This window comes from Vombatus ursinus, unplaced genomic scaffold (genome assembly GCF_900497805.2).
Source record: "Vombatus ursinus unplaced genomic scaffold, bare-nosed wombat genome assembly UNPS02014847.1, whole genome shotgun sequence".
Lineage (NCBI taxonomy): Eukaryota > Metazoa > Chordata > Mammalia > Diprotodontia > Vombatidae > Vombatus > Vombatus ursinus.
In genome coordinates this window covers 13688133-13701790 of record NW_020954625.1, presented here as the reverse complement: position 1 = coordinate 13701790, position 13658 = coordinate 13688133, and the positions used below count along the sequence as shown (strand labels likewise).

General features: G+C 41.3%; 1 long non-coding RNA gene across 1 annotated transcript; it reads left to right on the top strand.

Moving 5' to 3' along the window:
- Nucleotides 1-3381: 3381 nt before the first annotated feature.
- On the top strand, nucleotides 3382-13131 carry LOC114026832. The gene is made up of 3 exons (XR_003567172.1): nucleotides 3382-3455; nucleotides 6701-6840; nucleotides 12965-13131. It is a non-coding gene; the product is annotated as an uncharacterized LOC114026832 (long non-coding RNA).
- The last annotated feature ends 527 nt before the right edge of the window (nucleotides 13132-13658 follow it).

Here is a 13658-nt window from a genome sequence, read left to right as displayed (position 1 = left end):
ATATAAACAGTTCAACCTTAATAAGCCTCTTATGATTTCTCTTTCCTGTTTACCTCTTCCATGTTTCACTTGAGTCTTGCATTGTAAAGTCAAATTTTATATTCAGCTCTGGTCTTTTCCTCAAGAATGCTTGAAAGTCCCCTATTTCATTAGTTACCTTGAAGGATTATATTTAGTTTTGCTGGGTAGGTGATTCGTGGTCGTAGTCCTCTCTCCTTTGCCCTCCAGAATATCATACTGCATGCCCTGTGGTCCCTTAATGTAGAAGCTGCTAAATCCTGATTATGTTTCCACAATACTTGGATTGTTTCTTTCTTGACCTGGGAATTCTGGGATTTGGATATAATATTCCTAGGAGTTTTCCTTTGGGAATCTCTTTCAGGAGGAGATTGGTGGATTCTTTCAATTTTTATTTTGCCCTCTGGTTCTAAAATATCAGGGCAGTTTTCCTTGATAATTTCTTGAAAGATGATGTGTAGGCTCTTTTTTTGATCATGACTTTCAGATAGTCCAATAATTTTTAAGTTCTCTCTCCTGGGTCTATTTTCCAGGTCAGTTGTTTTTCCAATGAGATATTTCACATTCTCTTCTATTTTTTCATTCTTTTGGATTAGTGTTATAGTGCCTTGATTTCTCAAATTGTCTCTAGCTTCCAATTGCTCTATTCTAATTTTCAAAGAAGTATTTTCTTCAGTAATCTTTTGAACTTCCTTTTCCATTTGGCCAATTTTGCTTTTTAGGACATTTTTCTCCTCATTGGTTTTTGGGACCTCTTTTGCCATTTGGGTTAGGTTATTTTTTTAAGGTGTTATTTTTTTCAGTATTTTTTTTTTGGGTCTCCTTTAGCATCACTCTCAGTTTTTCCTCTACTTCTCTTACTTACTTCTCAAAATCCCTTTTGAGCTCTTCCACGGCCTGGGACCAATTCATATTTTTCTTGGAGGCTTTGGATGTCGGAGCTTTGACTGTGTTGTCTTCTTTTGGTTGTATGTTTTGATCTTCCTTGTCACCAAAGTAAGATAATATAGTCTGACTCTCTTTGCACTGCTTGCTCATGATCCCAGCCAATTACTTTAGTTATAAACTCTTTGTTAAGGTAGGGGTCTGTTTCCAGTGTGGAGAATGTACTGTCCCAAGCTTCAGGGGTTTTGTGCAGCTGTTTTCAGAGATACTCCTAAGTACCTATAAATTTTCAGTTCTTCCAAGGTGCTATGATCAAGGGCAAGGTGTTTATTCCTTTCCTAGCCTGTGCTCTGGTCGATGAGTGACCACAAGCACTCTTTTCTGTCTGGGAACTGTGGGGAGGATAACCTCTCCACAGTCACTACAAGCTCCACCACGCCAGCACTCCTTGCCCCAGGACTGCCACCCAGAACTGTGACCCAGATCCAAGCACAGGCAAAGCAGGAGAATCCTACACCAGCAAAGAGATCCCTGCAATGCCCCTCTGATCAGCCACTCAATTCCCCCTCAGTCTGTGGGCTGGAAGCTCAGGAGGCAGCCACCACCCCAGGGTCAAGCTCTGGGAATAGGCCTGGGACCTGGCTTCTCTTTCACCACTGCAGGAACAGAATTTTCCTACTGACCTTCTAAGTTGTCTTTGGCGTTCATGGGTTGAGAAGGCTGGAAACTGCTACAGTTGCCCATGATTCAGTCTTCTGAGGCCTGCTCCAGGTTCACTGTGGCCAACACCCATGCCAAACTGCGCTCTTCTCCCAGCGAGCATGATATACCTTTCTGATCAACCGTCCAGGTTGTCTTGGGCTGGAAATTTGTTTCACTTTGTCTTTTTGTGGGTTCTGCTACTTTTGGATTTGTTTAGAGCCATTTTTGCAGGTATTTGGAGGGGTTTTGGGGAGAGCTCAAGCAAGTCATTGCTTTTACTCTGCCATCTTGGCTCTGCTCCTCACCACGAAACTTCTTAAGCAAGTCAGTGACATGGTTAGAGCTGTGCTTTAAGAACCCTGGTCTTCTGATTCCTATTCCAACACTCCCAGGATCACAGGAGTATTCCAATGACAGGGTATTGGGAAAATAAGATGGGATAATGGATGGGGAATTCCACTGAAGTCCTATTCTGATGCTCTCTCATGACATGGAGCTGACTGTGGGTTCTCACAAGTCCTGCGGAGGAATCATGCGCTCCATTAGGTCCTACCAAGCTGGGAAGGCTTCACGCAAAGGCCTTCCAAAAGCTTGTAGGTCAGCTGTCCAAATGCCAACCAAGCCAAGTTCCAAGAGGCTAATAGTCAAAAGGTTGGCCAACAGATGGTGACTTTTTTTTTTTTTTTACTTCAGTGTGATTTGTTCTGGGAGTTCCCTACTGGTTATTCTACAATCCCCAACATTGAGCCTGAGCACCTCCATTGATGGGGAGCTCACTTCTATGCTCCAGATTTATTCTGTGATAATTTCTATCTTCCCCCAGACTATAAGCTCCCCAAAGACAGGGCCTGAGTTATGAGTTTCAATCTGTGTTGGTGAATCTGCACTAATGAAATTAGGGATCTTTGGGAATATTGAAGTAAGAGGCATGAAAGTGTTTTGAAAAGTCACAATCATTACAGAAGTATCTGTTGTGGTTGAGTTGTTTCAGTTGTGTCTGATCTTTGTAACCCTGTTTGGGGTTTTCTTGGCAGGGATATTAGAATAGTTTGCCATTTCCTTCTCCAGCTCATTTTATAGATGAGACAACTGTGGCAAACAGCGTTAAGTGACTTGCCCAGGGTCACACAGATAGGAAATCTCAGTCCAGATTTGAACTTAGGGAGATGACTTCCTGACTCCAGGTCCAGTGCTCTATCTACTGTGCCACCTAGTACGCTATTATTATGACCAATGGCAGTGGCAGTTAATTGAATCAAAGCCTAGAACAGTGGTGAGCAGTCTTTTCTTTTTATTTTTTAAAAAGCTTTATTGATGTATACTTTTTTCTTCAACAATCAACATTTAATAAAAGACATACTAGTTTGAGGTGAAAACATGTTGGCATTGAAGCATGTCTAATTTCTCTCAAAATTTCAAGTCAGTCAGCTAACATTTCTGGGGCAAGTGAAAGACATTGCATAATAATGGGGTGGAGAAGGGATGAACGTATAGGATATTGTTGATGTAAGATTGACAAGACTTGGCAATGGACTGAATGTGGTAGATAAAGGAAGAGGGAAAAGTCCAAAATGACTGAGGTTGTGAACCTGAGTGTCTGAGAGGATGGTAAAGGAGAACATTCCATCGTGTGCCATACATATTCCCTTTAATGTAGCATAGATGATGATGATATTATCTCCTAAAAACAGCTCATAGTTCTATAGCACTTTGGGGTTTACAAAGTGACATCTTCTCAACAGCCCTAAAAAGTGAATCATGTTCATTTCTGTTTTGCAGATACGGAAGCTCTCTCCACTAATACGGCCACCATATTGACTCAGACCATGTCACTTTCCACTTGGACTTTGGTAATAGCCTCTTTATTGGTTTGCTGCTTCTAAAATCTCCCCTTTCCAATCCATTCTCCATAGCTGCCAATGTTGTCTGCCTAAAGTTTAGGTTTGTATGCATTACACTGCCAGCTCAAGAATTTTCAGTGGCTCCCTATTATAAAATACAAACTTCTCCGCATGGCCTCTAAGGTCCTTCACAATCTGTCCCTAGACGGTTTTTCCTGGTTTACCTCCCTTTACCACATTAAGTCCTTTCCTTAGTTCTGTGTTCCAGTCAAACTGTCTTGTTTGCTGTTCTCAGAACTCCAGGCTCTGGGTCTTTCCCCAAGCCTAGAACCTTCTTTCCACGGCTCTGCCTCTTAGAACCTTTAGCTTCCTTCATCTCTCTGATGTCATGGTCCTCTTCAAAAATGAAGGACAAACAACAACAACAAAGGCCACTTCCTACAGGAAACCTTTCCTGATACCCAGAGGTATTGGCGCTCCCTCTCCCCAAGATTATCTTTTATTTCCCTAATTGCTTGGGGCAGGTAGGTGGTGCCATAATGCATACAGCATGTGGACTGAAGTTAGGAAGACTCCTCTTCCTGAGTTCAAATCCAGTCTCAGACACTTACTAGCTGTGTGACCTTAGGCAAGTCACTTAACTCTTTTTGCCTCAGTTTCTTATCTATAAAATGAGCTAATGAAGGAAATGACAAACCACTCCAGTATCTTTGCTAAAAACCAAAAAAAAAAAATCTTTGCAAAAACAAAAAAACCAAAACCAAAAAAAATCAAAACAAAACTCAAATGAGGTCACAAAGGATTGGACATGATTGAAAATGACTGAATGGCAACAAAATGACTTAATGTTATATCCCGCCAATAGAATTAAAGTTTGAGGAAGCTTCTTAGAGGTAGCTAGATAGTGCAGTGGATAGGGTGCTGGGTCTTGAGTGAGGAAGACCTAAATTCAGATCTGTCCTCACATACTAGTTGTGTGACCCTGGGCAAGTCATTTAAACTCTGTCTACCTTGGTTTCCCCAACTGTAAAGGGGGGGAGAATAGTAACAGCACCTACCTCCCATGGTTATTATTTAGTAAAATGAGATAATATTTATAAAATTAGTGAGTATGGTACTTTGCATATAATAGGCGCCACATAAATGCTTATTCCCTTTCCTTTCTCCCCTGAGGAGGGGAACTAGCCTTCACTTTCATCTTCAAATCCTCAGTACCTTACCCCAAATCCAAAATGGTTTTATTTTTTAAGTCTCATCACTTAACAACATGCTGCATGGTACAGGCCCTCATCACCTCATGCCTGAACTATTACAACAGCCTTCTGGTTGACCTCCCTGCTTCAAATTTCTCCCCACTCCAGTCTATCCTTCTTTCTGTCATCAGGTTGATCTTTCTAAAGCTCTGATCTGACTGCATCGCTCCCCTATTCAATAAACTCCAGTATACTGTTATTATAATATAATATCCTGTTTCGGGTATTCAAAGTCATTCAGAGTGCTGCTCCCTGGCTGCCTATTCAGTTTTGTAAGGCCTTACCCACCTCCATATAGAGTGAGACCAGGTGACGTTGACCTCTTAGCTATTTCTCACACAGGACACTCCATTTCCCAACTCCATACATTTTCACTGGTTGACCCACATGCCTGGAATTCTATCTCTCCTCATCTCCACTTTCAAGTTTCCCTGTTTTCTTCAAGTCTCAACTAAAATCCTACCTTTGGCAAGAAGCCTTTCCTGATCCCTCTTAATGCTTGTGCTGTCCCCCTGAAATTGTCTCCAATTTATCCTGTATGTATCTTGCATGTTTATACTTGTTTTCACCCTGTGAGCACATTAAATTACAAACTTCTTGAGGGTAGGGATTATTTTTTGACTTTCTTTGTAGCTCAGTGGCTTGTACTTAGCAGGCATTTAATAAACACTTAAATTTGACTTGAACAATAAGTATTTCAGTCATCTGGAAAAATCCCTAAAGCAGAAAATCTCCTTTAACTGATGCTGGGGACATTATATAACAGTTTTTTCCCCCTTACATATGAGCTTTAAGTACGGGATGAGAAACGGTATACATAGTGGAGAGAGATTGTTTTGGTTAGCAAAGATCTGGCCTCCAGTCCTGCCTTGGACACTTGCTGGCTGTGGGATTATAGGTGAATTACTTAACATCTCAGTGCCCCAAGCAATGCTCTAAGACTACTACTAATGGACAGGTATTGGTAGAGGGCTTTTCCATGCCTGGAGTTCCCACTGTGGATGAAAACACAGCACCAGACAGAGGGATAAAAAAAGATAGCGGTTATTTTCCACAAGAAGGAGCAGCTACTCGGGAAGGAAATGGTCATTTCTAATGTTTTCTAAATATTCTTTTGGCTAAATTTGAATTTAGCAAATTAACAAAAGAGGAAATGGGTGGATACTTCTTTTGCCAGCTAAGCCATTAACTCTAGTCAAAAGGATGAACATGGTGTGGTGACTATTTTTTTTTCCCTTGGAAAACTCTGGCTTGGAGGAAGGAGGGGTGAGGAGCTTGTGAAGAGGGCTGCAGCCTCCGAGGTCCCATGGGACCCCGACAGCAGACACAAAGTCCCTGAGCTCTCACCAGATTCAGCTACCTAAGGGGAGATAACCTCTCCAAACCACATAGATAACCTCTCCAAACCTTGTAGATGGCTCCTAGTGGTTCCCTTTCTATTTTCTCCCGTCTGCCGATTTGCTTCTTTCTTTCTTCTTTTTTTTTTTTGTTAAGTTTGCTAAAAGTGAAAACAACATTCTGGAAGAAGCCTGTATTTAGCCAAAAAGAGTTCTAATTTGAGGCTGTTTGCACATCTTTATTTGTGGTGACTAAGACCACCCAGTCTTCATTTAGTTATGTGGGTCATAGGGTAAAGGGGACAGGACAGAATTCCAGATGGACAACAGCAGGAGACGGGCCAAGTCCCTCCAGACCACCCCATAATACATGGTGAATTTGAATTCGAATCTTAAGCTAGCTGTAGGGCATCCAAAATCCTCACTGGAAGATGACCAGAGAGAGAGAGAGAGAGAAAGTAATCACAGAATATTCTCGTCATTGTTCCCCTGTGACCAAGGAAGATGCTGAGATTGTTGGATTTGGGGGTGGGGTGGAATAGAGACATAATCCTATGCCAACAAGGGGCAGAAATGGTCTGGTTAATGGTCCACCCAATGTAAACCTGTAATTGAAAGAGCTCCTCACTTTTTCCCTCTTTCTTCCCCGGGATGGTAATGCCAGACTCTTGGCAAGATCCAAGGAGAAAAGACAGGACTGCATTCACTGGCCTGGAAAGATTCTTCAGGGACCTTGTTTTTCCTAAGTGAGATCTCTAACTTCATGGATGATTTATGAAAAAGCACCAACGACAATTGCACAGGGTGAGACGACATGGAGAGTCTTCGATCTATTCAATCTATATCCCACACTGATGAGAGCAGAGATCCTCTGAAATGTTGAAATACAAGCCTGGTCTTTGAGAAAGGAGGTGGGGCATGCTGGATTCACCTGAAATTGATTAATCCCTGAGCCAGTTTCCTTCATCTATAAAATGGAGATAATAACAACATTTACCTCCTAGGGCTGTTGTGGGATCAAATGATAAGATAACTGTAAAGCAAGAATTTAGTAGAGTGCTTGACACATAGTAAGTCCTATATAAATCTAAGTTTTTACTGTTATTATTATTCCAAGAAATTGGTAGTTATGCTGTTTTGCCATGATATTGAGTTTTATTTTGTTTTCTTTTTTGGCAATTGGGGTTAAGTGACTTGCCCAGGGTCACACAGCTAGTTAAGTGTCAAGTATCTGGTCTGAGGCCAGATTTGAACTCAGGTCCTCCTCACTCCAGGGCTGGTGCTCTATCCACTGTGCCATCTAGCTGCCCCTGACATTGAGTTTTAATGAGAAATTGTTTGTTAATCAGTGTTAATGGTGAAGAACCTTGAGACACTGATTTAAGGAACCAGGGGTGCATAGCCTGGAAAAGAGAATTAGGTAGGACATACTGGTGGTTTTCAAGGGTTGGAAGGTCTTCTTTGTGGTAGAGTAATTAGACAAGCTTGTGTCCAAAGGAGAGAACTAGAAGCAATGGGTGGACATTACCAAGAGGCAGATTTCTGATAAAGGAAATGTTAAGCCAGATGTTGTAGTGTGTACTCATAATACCTGCTACTAGGGAGGCTGAGGTTAGTGGATTGTTTGAGGTCAAGAGTTCTGAGATGCTAATCAAGTGTCCACATTAAGTCTGACACCAATATGGCGCTAAGTAGTGGGATTGGTCTTGTGAGAAGTTGCTGTCCTTCCAGTCTAGGTGAGATGGGAGATCAGGAAAAAGAAAGAATGAAAGGAAGGGAAGGAAAAGAGGAAGGAAGGGAGGAGGGAATGGAGAAAAGGAAAGACAAAAGAAAAGAAAACTTTCCAACTAGTTGAATTGTCTACAAATGGAATGGGCTATATTGGGAGGTAGTGAATCCCTCCTTACTATTATATAGTTCCTTCTTTAATTGTGTTTGGACAAACACTTGTTGGGGGACATTGTTGAAGGAGATATTGGTTGGATCCAGATTGGGATAGATGACCTCTGGGGTCCAACCAACTCTGAGACCATTAAAACAAAAACATCCCAAAAAGCATCGTTGAAAGAATAGATTTATGACTTTCCCACTTTAACTCTTTCCCCTAAGGACCATTGGGCCAGTCCATTTGCCCTGAACCTTTCTAAATATTTTGTCTCTCTCCATTAGAACATGAGTTCCTTGAAAGCATGGACAGCCTTGATTTTCTGGCTGTATCCTAAGCACTTAGCCCAAGTCTTAGCACATAGTAAACACTTCATAAATACATTTTTGTTGATTGATTCATTCAAGAAAATATACCTCCTTACGAAAAGCATCCATTGCTATTAAAAGGGTCCTCTATACCAGAAGTGTCAAACTTGTAGCCAGCACTGCCCAAGCAACTCCCAAGAGCCAAATGAACAGGATTAAAATGTATTTGGGAAATGTTTAACACAATAATTTAAAATACAATAAAACACTGGTACTGTTAACTTCTGATTTTCTAAGTCAATATGTGGCCCACAGGGAATTTATTTCTACTTAAGTATGACACCACTGCTCTGCACCTATTGCTTTTATTTTCTCATTTCCCATCATTTCTCATTCCTTTGCAATATGGCTCCCAGCTCTGCAACTTGATTGGAATTGCTCTCCCCAAGGTTACCAAAGACTTTTTTTTTTAACTGCTAAATCCAATGGTGTTGACTTCTTCTTCATTTAACATGATGTCTCTGCATTGTTGACACTGTCAACCCCCAGCTCCCTTTAGGACAGTACTCACTCTTTCCTTGCCTTCTAGAACATTGTTCCCTCTTGTTCCCCTTTCTACTTGGTTGACTGCTCCTTCTTAGTCTCTTCTGTGGTATCCTCATACTTTCCCTACCTACTATGCATGGGCAGCCCCCAAGACTCTGTCCTGAGCCCTCTTCCCTTCTCTCCATACCTTCTCCCTTTGTGATCTCATGAGCTTTCATGGGTTCAATGATGTCTTTCTATTTTTATTAGGATCAATGTAAAATCTCCAGTTTAATATTTAAAGCCTTTTGTAATCTGATTTCCATCTACTTTTCCCAGTCTTATATTATATTGCACCCCTTCTAATACTCTCAGTTTTAGTTAAACTATTCCAGTGGCTGATCCTTTGCACAAAATGGTCCCCCCTACCTAGGCTGTATATTCTTTTCACCTGATAGAATCTTTAACTTCCTTCAAAGCCCAGTTGAGCTGCCATTCTCTGACCTTTTTTTGCTTAGTGTTCACTCCCTCCTGAAACTACTTTGTATTCACAAGATTACAGACTCAGAGCCAAAACAGATCTCAGAGGTCATCTAGTCTAACTCACCCCTTTTATAGACTAAAACAAAGGGATCAAAGAAGTAAAATGACTTGCGTAAGGTCACATAGGTAGGAAACAGAAGAACTGGGATTCAAGCCCATGTCCTTACACTCACAATCCAGTTCTTTTTCTGCTGTACCTGGTGCCCCCTTCAGATATATTCTGTATTTACTTCTCTGAGCATGGGCTATTTCCCTCAATAAAATCTCCTTTTGAGCAGGGATTGTCTAACATTGATCGTCATGTCCTCAGTGTCTAGTACTATGCCTGGAATAGAATTATGACCTAATCCACATCTGTTGGATGAAATTGAATTCAAAAGAAGCTTGTCCACGGTCTTGCAAGCTGGCAGAGACCTCCAATTTTCCAGACCTTGGCGTTGAATGCATCTTTTGCCAGCCTGTCCAGCTAGCTAACCACATTGCCTCTGATTTATTTTGAAGAAGATTAAATGGTAGGGAGAGCTCTGGTACCAGCATGCTCTCTAAGCTGGTGCTCAGAGAAGGAACCTTGGCCGCTCCTTAAATGAAAAGGGCCTGAAGAAACGGAAGGAGGATGTCATGCTAGATAGCTAATTTCCTTGAAGCTTGTTTCTAGGAAGGAAGGGAACTAACATTTCCTTACTTTTGTAAACAAAGCAATTTAGTCATTAGAGTTTAATCATTTGAATGTATGACACCATCCTCTAGCTCAGTCGGGTGTCCTGGGAGGGAGGCACCTAGGTAATGCCAGGGAGTTATTTGTCCCCATGATCTACAGGAAGAAAAAGGTCTCCCAAACTGGGGTTTCTAATTTAGTAAAGGAAAGCTTTTCTTAATCATGACAAAGCATTTGATTTTCAAGGTTTTCCTTCTTATCCAACACCTTTGATTGATGAAAAATCTTGGTCCCTGAAAGCTTCCTTTAACAGGAAAGCATTATTTCACATTAAAAAGAGGGTCTCAGAGAGACAGCCAGAAATGGAGATAGCATTGTATAGCACCTCTCAGAGGGGCCCACATAGCAAAGCCAGAGGAAATGAGTAAAATGGGAGAGGCCCCAAAAGACCAGGGGGAAATTTCAAGGAGGAGAGCCTGTGGAGGGGCAAAAATCACAGAAACACAGAACCTTGGATGGGGAAGGAACTTCAGAGAGCAGCTAAAATCGGAGATTCCCAGCAAGAATGGGAATTCCCTCTACAACATCCCCAGTTGATTATGGTCATCCAGCCTCTGTTTGGGAATCTCCAGTGAGTCCTACCTTATGGGGCAATGGAAATGGAACTGGATTTAGAAGGCAGAAGACCTGGGTTCAAATCCTGGTTCTGCAGATCACTGCCTATACAGCAATTCAATCCAACCCAACTCAGTTCTGTTCAACAACCATTCATTAAGTGTCCCCTCTCTGACAAGAACTATGTCAGAGACATAAAGAGAAGACTGTAATCAGCCCTTTCCTCAAAGAGCTTACATTGCTCAATAACAGAGTCAGGATTTGAATTCCCATTCTCTAACATCAATGTAGCTTGGGATGGGGAAGGAAAATGGTGGGAACATCTTTGATTGATTTGATTTTTCCAGACTGGTTTCATATTACTCCTTTTCATACACTCTACGTTCCAGTCAGACTACTATTCCCCCAAATCTATTGGGGCAGCTAGGCAGAATGGTGGATGGAATACTGGTCCTGAAATCAGGAAGTCCTGAGGTCAAATCCAGCCTCAGACACATATTAGCTGTGTGACTTTGGGCGAGTAACTTCACCTCTGTTTGCCTCAGTTTCCTCATCTACAAAATGGGAATAAAAATAGCATCTACCTCCCAGGATTATTGAGAGAATCAATGAGATAATAATTGTCAAATGTTTAGTAGAGTGCCTGGTATGCATCTGTGCAAGCTGCCATTTGAGTCTGGGGTGCACTTTCTCTTCATCTCCACCTGGGAGAATATTTCTCTTCCTTCACGGTTCAGCTCAACCACCATCTTCTTTCTTCATGAGGTCTCCTAGTGGCCAGTGCCTCCCTCTCTTTGGGTTTGCTCTGCATGTGCAATCCTGTACCTAGATGTTTCTCCATTAGATTGGAAGTTCTTTGAGGGCAGGAATTCTTTCATTGTTATCTTTGTATCCCTAGCGTCTAGCTTAGTGTCTGTCATACTGTAGGCCCTTAATAAATACTTGCTCCTTTGATAAGAAGAAGAGACATGATTCAAACCTAGACCTTCCAACTCCAAATGCAAATACGATGGACACACTGCAGTGATTATAAGTTTCTTGAGGGCAGAGATTATATGATTTTGATTTTTGCAACGCCATTGCCTTGTGGGGTGCCTCTGAATGCTATCTAGGTCAGAGATTCTCAAACTTATTTTACCTACCACCATCTTAAAAAAAAATTACTCAGCACCCCCCTTGGAAAGCTACTTTCTTTAACCCTTTAACATTTTTTTTTGAAATTTGTGTCATTTCAAAAAATATAATTTGTAAATGATGCATCTTAGATTTAACAATTTATTGTAAATTTGTGGGTTTTTTCCTGCATTGAAATTTTGATTATGCAATATTGCATCATGTAACCATACAGTATCATATTGTAAACAAGTCATTGCATGCACATATTCCTGCCAATGCCTGTTAGAGGCTCATCTGCCAACACTTGCTTATTAAGTTAAGACCTGTCAGTGGACTTGACCACTGGTGGGTTATTACTTGCATTTAATGTGTTTATTTGGAACATAATGTAATAACTATGACTTTAACTGTTATACAACAGATGAAACAGGTACAAATGGTTTTTCAAAATTTTCTTATCTTTTCTTCTTTCCTTCCACCATCTCCTTATTTTTATTCAATGCCTCCAATTGCACCGGAGGTTATTGCCACCCCTTGGATCATTCCAGTACCACCCAGGGGGTGGTATCACCCACTTTGTGAACCTCTGCATAGGTGCCTAATAAATGTCTGTCTAAGCTACTTGAATGAGTAGATTTGGAGGTTAACCCAAAGCCAGAGCTTCTTTGAAGATTTCCAACAATAAAGGTAAGAGAGATGTAGTATAATAAAGTATGTAGTAGATAGAGAATGGACCTCAAAGTCAAGTAGAGATGGGGTCAAGTCTTGACTCTGACATATACTGGATGTGCTAGTCATTTCCTGTTTCAATGTTCTAGGTAGGGAGGGGAAAGGAACAGGCAGTTATTAAATGTCTAGTATGTATTAGAGACTGTGCTAACTGCTTTACAGATATTATTTCATTTTAATCTCATAACTATTATTATGTGTTATTACAATCCCCATTTTACAGATGTGGAAACTTCAGCAGATAGAGGTTAAATGACTTGTCACAGGTTATACAGCTAGTAAGGATCTGAGGCTGGATCTGAACTCAGGTCTTCCTGACTCTAGGCTTAGTGCTCTATCCACCATGCCACCTAGTTTCCTCCTGTAACTCTAGAGGTTACAGAGAAGAGGGAGGTCCACATTAATAGAGGGACTTTTCTCACCTGGCAGTTCCCTGATCCAAGGAAATCAGATGCCCACTCCTCTCTAAGAGTAAAAACAAAAATGTCTGAATCCAGTCATGTGACTCTAATTGACATTTTCTCTGATGCTCTGTGTTTGAACATTTTGCAGGTCCTCAGGGTTACCATTCTGAGCCCGTGTAGCCCTGGAGATGTAGAAGATACAAGTAACTGAGCTGGATTTGTACAGCTGACACCAGAACCTTGCCTTGAAAAAGGCCGAGTCTGAAGTTTCTGATCTGAGCTTCCTTTGTGTTTGGTGTGTCTCTGTCCTAAAAAACACGGGGCCCAAGAAAGAATAAAAGCTCTCTTCCTAATGGATGGTTGTGGCTAGCTAGGTTCCAGTTAATTACAGTTTTATTCTAATCACAGTCAGATGTGATGATGGGTGCATTTTCAAAGGGTTTAAGCATCAAAGTCCTCACCAAAGTATATCAGATTCATCAGGTAAAATGAGATTTTCCTGTCATCTCCCTCAACCAATCCTGACTCTTACTCATGGTTTCTTCTCATCTAATGGTCCCCAGTATCAAATAACTAGAAGCAGATAGCCTTGAAGTAGGTTTGCAATAGCTGAAATATGATCCACATATTGCTGAAATTATTGGGATGCTAATAGGGCAGATCCGTAATCTTTCTTGCACCAGACTGTCTGGGAGAAGGGGGAGGAAGTAAACAAAAGCTATTTCTGATCTCTACCACTGCATTTTTAAAGAAGGTGCTTTTGAGGTTCCAGGGAGCCAGGAAAGACGTAACTGATACAATGTTAAGGTGAGCATCCTCAAAGGTTACTCTACGTGGAGACT